General features: G+C 40.7%; 1 long non-coding RNA gene across 1 annotated transcript; it reads left to right on the top strand.

Annotated features, from left to right (window-relative positions):
* The first annotated feature begins 700 nt into the window (after positions 1–700).
* On the top strand, positions 701–2685 carry LOC123402629. Its single transcript, XR_006611316.1, has 2 exons — positions 701–1308; positions 1407–2685. It is a non-coding gene; the product is annotated as an uncharacterized LOC123402629 (long non-coding RNA).
* Positions 2686–7789: the final 5104 nt, after the last annotated feature.

Raw genomic sequence — 7789 nt, 5'->3', positions numbered from 1 at the left:
GTATCCACACTATCGCAAAGGCTTTACTTGGAACCTTATTGAAATAAAATACACAAAATATGTTTACTAAAGTAGCTTAATCATGTGAACACACAAAAACAGAAATTATAAGTATTGGTTTGTTTCCCAACAAGCCTTCTTGTTTAGTGCCTTTTAGCTAGGCATGATGATTTCAATGATGCTTACATAAAAAATGCAGTGAATGAAAATTGCAAGAGAGCATCATGAATCACATGGCAATCACATTGAAGTCTAACAAACTTCTGATGCATAGGGATTTTGTGAGCAAACAATTTATGGGAGCAATAATCAACTAGCATAGGAAGGCAAAACAAGGATGAACTTAAAACTTTGAACACATAGGGAGGAAACTTGATATTATTGCAATCCATACAAGCATATGTTCCTCCCTCACAATAATTTTAAGTAACATCATGAAGGAATTCCACAATACAACTATCACATAATTCATTATTTTCATGGTGCACAAGCATAGAATTTTTATTACTACCCAAACAAGTGAAATTATTCTCATTCAAAGTAGCAGGAGCAAACTGAACAAAATAACTATCATGAGATACTTGATTGATATAATTCAAATGAAAATTAAAATCATGATGACAAGTATCAAGTTTATTATTACTCTATATATCATACATGGCATCACAATAATCATCATAGATTGCAACTTTGTTGTCATAGTTAATTGAAACCTCTTCCAAAATAGTGGACTCATCACTAAATAAAGTCATGACCTCTCGAAATCCACTTTCATGATTATTACAATAAGATTCAACACCCTCAAAATAGTGGGTCATTAGTACCTAGAATTGACACTCTTCCAAATCCACTTTCATTAATATAATCATCATAAATACTCCCTCCGCCGGTCAAAAAAAAATACTCCCTCCGTCCCGAAATTCATGTTGCACACATAGTGTAATGTAATTTTTCCAAAAAACCTTGTATCCTCTAATCTTTTACAAACAAGTCATTCCGTATTCCTCTGCCCAGCCCAGCTTCCTCGCATCGGTCTAAGGCCGTCGCCGACCAATTCGCCACTTGCTCCACCAAAGGCCTGGTCCTCCGCCACTCGGTACCTGCTCCTCCACCTCCAGTACATGCACCGTCGCTGCCCAGTATGTGTGCCTCCGTGATCCACTCCTGCCGCCACCGCCAAGGACCTACGCCGCCAAGATCCGGTCGATCTCGTCATCATCAAACTCCCGCGCATGCCTGGACGTCAAGCTAGTCCTCCTCCTTCTCCCGTGTCGCCAGGCTCGTTCTACTGCTCCCCTAGTGATCAAGGTTCCGTCGGAGATACCCTGCTACCCACTTCCTCTACTGCCGCCGGAGCTGTCGTGTGATCTACTCTTCCACTCACAACACCTACTCTCCATGACCAGGCGATGCTCCTCCTCCACGCCCAACACCTCACTTCTCACCCAGCAGCAGATCCTCTACTTCGCACCTATAGATCAAGTGGAGACTAGTCAATCTGAGTATGAGCAACAGGTAAATTTATCAATACACAGGAGTATCATTTGTAGCAGTAGTATCTGTAGGAGCAGTATCTTCTGTAGTAGCAATTGATCAGTCTCAACAGTAATCTATAGTAATATCAAAGATCAAACTTGCCACGCGCCTCTCCTCTTCGGGTACAACATTTTTTTGATGTTTTAAAACATGAGCAAACTGAACATCATAACATGTTTCAGTTAGAATGACCAATACTGTGAAATTTCAGAAACTGAATTAGAAACGTGTTTTCCAAGATGTGCGTATGCACAGTATTGTAAAAGTACAATAGAATATGATTTGTACTTGAAATTAGGATGAACAGTAAACTAGTAATGAAAGTAAACTATAATTTGTTATAAAGATTTTCCTACTAAAAATAACGGGATGGATAGAAAAGGGTGAAAAGATAACTGAATGCTAGGCTAAAATGGACAGTAAACTGATAATGACTATTGCCAACAAGAGTAGGAAAATGTGAGCTTCTAAAATTTGTTACATAAATTTTCCTAGTGAAAAGATAACTGATTTTCGTGTACTGAAAATTTATAGTGCCGAGTTCAGGAAAGTTTACTCAATTTTGTGGAGCACTCAAAGTGCTTTGAACTAATAAATCATTAAAGTTCAAAGCCTAGAGAATCATCAAAGTTCAGCAATAAGCATCAATCCAAAATCATCTATATGCATTCAAAAAATAAAAATTCAACAAATTTGGTGTCAAGCTTATTTCTATCAAAATTTAAATTGAAAAATATCAAGGTTTCCATTGAATGAACAGAGTTTGGGCACTGAATTTGTAAGCCATGGTATAATGAGCTTGGGCTTACAAATTTTCAGTAGTTTTGACACTTGCTTGCAAATTCAGTAGTTTTTTCCTATTCCTAATGTTTCCTGATTTTTAAACTTGCTTGCAATAAGCTTGCAGTACACTTTTAAATTCAGATCAGAAGCCAAGATGTAAAACTGAATTTTAACTAAACTTTTACTCCAAGAATAGGAGTATCATGCATGCTTAACTAGATTTTTAACATAATCGCTCTCTTGGTTTAGGAGTACTTAATTTCAATCTCTCTCTTAGCCTAGGAGTACTGAATTTTTGTAGTAGATTTGCACTGATTTTCCAAGCACAACCAGTATCCATTCATTTACACTTCATTCAATCATAAAGAAAGAAAATGCTCACATGATAAATTTTATTCAAACATGATAAATTTAGGACAAAATCACACACACACCAGCTCTAGTAACATGATAATCCATGAATGGAGACAATTAGACAGACATGCTTATCATATTCACACATGATAATCCATTAATGGAGACAACTAGACAAACACACACAACCACCACTAGCAGATGGAATTGTACAACACAAGCAGAGATAGGGATTGTACAACCTGAAGGTCGACGATGAGGTCGTACAGATCAGAGAGGTAGCAGCAGTTGCCGCCGGCTAGGTGTGCCAGCACGGCGTACGCAAATACACTTGTGAGTTTTACAAATTGAAAATTATGACCGCGGTGTAATCCGAGACAGAGGACTGCACAAAATGATGAATCATTGGAAGGTCTGATTAACTAAATTCACAGCTAGTGAACATGGAAACAAAGGAATGTAACAACTCGCGTTTTGGAAATTACATGGAAGTACAAAGTCTTAGTTGAGAAGCAGATTACCTTGAGAACTTCATGTTAATAGCCAGGATCTTCATGCTTTGCTTACAAGCTGATATCAATTTCACAAGGAGATATCAACTTTTTAGTTTTGAAAGTCAAGCATCTTGACCTATGCTCTGTCGTCGTGGGAGGTGGTAGCTCTCCTACCAACGCAAGATGGGCGATGAAGGCGGGGATGGTTGTTGCTGCTTTCGGGGGAGAGCTTCTGCCGGCTCTAATGGATAGTGGTGGTCAAGAAGGATGAGGTTGGCGGTGAGGTGGACAGTGGTGTCTGTTGAGCGGCAAGACGGGGGACGGATTCATTGTCGGTGGAGGTGAGCCGACGAGGAGGTAGTCCACGAAGGACAGGTCTAGCTTCGGCTTGCCACCCTCGGACGTCGTGCTGGTCGCTGTTGGATGGGCAGGGCCAGATCAAAAAAAGCAAGTGTTCGCCTGGCCGTGGTTCACCATGGGGAACGAGGAGACGAACAAAGAGGGGAAGCAGCATAGGCGTGGGCCGGGGCAGGTCCGGCGAGGGAGAAGAGCAGGGGAGACGAGCTTTGGAGCTCAAATGCAGAGGAGACGAGTGGGGGAGCTTCGATTGAGAGGAGACGAGCACGAGACGCGAGTAGTGCGGGTTGTGTCAGGAATTTCCCGAGGGTTTTCGTGCAAAATTGCCAGCACGACAAGAATTACGGGATGGAGGGAGTAGGAGGCATGATATCATTATAATAATTTTGCTCATCAAAATTTGAGGAACTAAAAATATCATCTTTATCAAACATAGCATCCCCAAACTTGTGGCTTTGCATATCGTTAGCATCATGGATATTCATGAAATTCATACTAATAATATTTCTATAATGCTCATCATTCAAGGATTTCACATTAACATTTTTATAAATTCTTCCTCTAACAACTGAGTACAATTTTCTGAACCATCATTTTCACGAAACTCATTATAAAGGCGAAGCAAATGAGGCAACCTAAATTCCAAATTTAGTAGTTTTCTTTATATAACCAAAAAAGTGAAAAACAAGAAAATAAAAGATTTAATTGCAAGATCTAAAAATATACCTTCAAGCACTCACCTCCCCGTCAACGGTGTCAGAAAAGAGCTTGATATCTACTATGCAACTTTATTCTTGCAGATGTTGTTGGGCCTCCAAGTACAAAGTTTGGTAGGACCTAAGGTTTATCAACCCGTGGGAGGTTTAGGATGAAGATGTTCTCTCTCGAACAACCCTGCAATCAAATACAGGAAAGTTGTTGTGTCCCCAACACATCAAATACAATGGAAAATTGTATAGGTGCACTAGTTCCGTGAAGAGATAGTGATACAAGTGTAGTATGGATAGTAGATATAGGTTTTTGTAATCTGAATAAATAAAAACAACAAGGTAATAATTAATAAACAACAAGAAAAACGGTATATAAATGCTTGATAATAAAGCCTGGGTTCATACTTTCACTAGTCCAATCTCTTAATACTGCTAACATAGTAGAATCATATGATCATCCCTCAGTGTGCAACAAAGAATCACTCCAAAGTTCATAAGTAGCGGAGAAAATAAGATGAAATTGTTGTAGGCAGCTAGCCACCTCAAAGTTATTCTTTCCGATCAATCTTTTGAGCTATTCCTATAAGTGTCACAAACAGCCTTAGAGTTCGTACTAGAATAACAACCATGATACATAGCAATCAACCCTAATGTCACCTAGATACTCCAATGTCACCTCACGTATCCATGTGCTAATTATACAACATGCATCAAACAATTTTAAATTCTTCATATTCAAACAAACACAAAGAACTTGAAAGATCACCCCAAGATTTCTATGAGAGAACATAGTTTGAAAACGTGCAATCAACCCCTATGCATAGATCCCCAAGGTCACCGGAATCCACAAGTTGATGTCATAACAATATCATGTGAATCAATAGAATACCCCAATGTCAATACGGCTATCCGCATGCAAGACATGCATCAAGTGTTCTCAAACCAAAAATATTCAATCCAACATAACGAGATCTCAATGAGAAAGATTCAATTCGTCACAACAAGATAGCAAGGGACAAACACCATATGATCCAACTATATTAACAAAGCCAGTGATACATCAAGATAGGGACATCTCAAGAACACGAGAGAGAGAGAGATGAAACACATAGCTACTGGTAAAAACCCTCAGCCCTGAGGCTGAACTATTCCCTCCTCATCACGGCCTCCGCCGGATGATGAAGATGGCCACTGGAGATGATTTCCCCCCTCCGGCAGGGTACTGGAAAGGCTCCAGATGGGTTTTCGTTGATACATAGAGTTATGGCAGCATATGAGAAGTTCTCTATTTAATTCTGAGTTTTTATGTATATATGCGATTTTTTGGCGTTTGAATCGCGCTAAATGGAGCCACGGGGGCCACACAAGGCATGAGGGCGCAACCCTGGGGGTGGTCGTGCCCTGTTGCCTTGTGGCCCATAGGTGGCTCCCCTTTGGTGGTTCTTTGCTCCAATATTGCTCATATGTTCCAGAAAAAATCATGAAAAAGTTCCAGCCGATTCCGAGAACTTTCATTTTCTACACAAAAAACAACACCATGGTAATTCTGCTGAAAACAGCGTCAGTCCAGGTTAGTTCGAAATAAGTCACAAAAGTGCATCAAAGCCATATAAAAAATATTGTAAACATAGGTGAATATTGCGTGAATACTTCATACATTATTTATACATTGTAGATGTATCACCAACCCCTCCAACATGAGGGGTAGGTGAGTCACTGCGTTGAAATCATCACCGCGAGCGATCTGGATGGCCACTCAGTAATCCTTGAGCCAAGTCTCCGGCTTTGACTCGCTACTGAACTTACTAATTCTCCTGTCCTACCTATAGTTGGAGGGTATCTCAGCCTCACAGATGTGCGTGTCAAGTACTCGAGGCCGGAGATGCCTCAACCACCCGACTTCCCTCTGCCAGCCCAAGCTTTGCCAACCACACTTTGGGTGATGATGGACCTTGCAATGAACGAGGGAGTTCGGTTATCATCCTCTCCATGGACTCTATGCCGGTAGAGGCTCTACCTATGGTCATCTGCATAAGGCCGCTTGTTGTTGTAGGACCACTGTCCGAATGAACCACCCCTAGGAGGGGGCGTCCAACTACGGATGCGGTCATCGTGCCTCCTATCTATGTACTAGCCTCTCAGAGGAGAATGAGATCTTCGATGCCTTCCAGGTGCAAGCGGGCAATGAGCCAACTGCAACATGTCAGCCCGGACTGAATTGTTGTAGATGTGGATGTGCGATTGTGACATCTTGGAGTTTTTCTCCAAGGCAGTCTTCAGAAGTGCATGAATTTGCCGAATGCCTTTCCTGGCCCTAAATCAGACAGCTAGCCATAGGAATAGCTCAATAGATTGATCAAAATAAATAGTGTTGACGTGGTTCTACTACCTACAAAAATTTCATCTTATGTTCTCCGCTACTTATGAACTTTGGAGTGATTCTTTGTTGCACGTTCAGGGATGATCATATGATTTTGTTATGTTAACATTGTTGAGAGATTGCACTAGTGGAAGTATGAACCTTAGGCCTCATTTCTAAGCATTGCCACAACATTTATGCTCGCTTTAACTATTTGTTACCTTCTGTTTTTATATTTTCATAGTACAAAAACCAACATCTACTATCCATACTACACTTGTATCACCATCTCTTTGTCGAACAAGTGCATCTATAAAATTAACCATTGTATGGGTGTGTTGGGGACACAAGCTAAGTTGTCAGAACCGCGACTCAACTTAGAATCAGTTGATCTGACGGTCCAAACTAGTCCCTCTGATTCTGCAATTTTGCTCATAGAATCTAAATTTCTATGATCCTGATAGTTATGATTCTACGATTCACGATCCTAGCAACGGAGCTCTGATCCGATTCAGGATCACGATTCTGACAACTTTGGACACAAGAAATTTCTTGTATTTGATTGTAGGGTTGTTTTAGAGAGACCATTTTCATCCTACACCTCCCACTGATTGATCAACCTTAGGTCATCCACTTGACGGAAATTTGTTGTTGTCCAACAAAACTCTACGCTTGGAGGCCCAATAACGTCTACAAGAATAAAGTTGCATAGTATACATCACCAACTCCAAGTTCCCGATGAATGTGGTTAGGCGAACATGTACTTCACACTTTTGTTCCCTTTGCCACACGATATATGTTGTCGTGCTCAAGGCAACATGCCCATCCTTGTTGCAGCATGACCTCTTTCTCGTTCAAGTGAATCCGGCCAACACTTAAATTATCTCAGAATTCTCATTGCATGTCCATACTTATCCACCCCGGATCACCCGAGGGCCCCAGAGAATATCTCTCCTCATTGGAGGGAAAATCCCATCTTGCTCGAGCATGTGTCGTAGCATGGGCCTAGTGTAGGATCGATAGTATGTCTAGATGGGGGGTGATTAGTCTAATTGACAAGATAAAAACTTAGCCTTCTCCCAATTTTTACTGTGGGCCAGTTTAAGCAACTATGACTAGTCAAATACACCCTACACATGCATATATAAGAGTATAGCAGTGGAAAGTAAAACATGCAAGTGTAAAGTAGAGGGTAA

This window comes from Hordeum vulgare, chromosome 6H (assembly GCF_904849725.1).
Source record: "Hordeum vulgare subsp. vulgare chromosome 6H, MorexV3_pseudomolecules_assembly, whole genome shotgun sequence".
Classification (NCBI taxonomy): Eukaryota; Viridiplantae; Streptophyta; class Magnoliopsida; order Poales; family Poaceae; genus Hordeum; species Hordeum vulgare.
The sequence above is the reverse complement of the archived record's forward strand: the minus strand, read 5'-3'. Positions and strand labels throughout refer to the sequence as shown.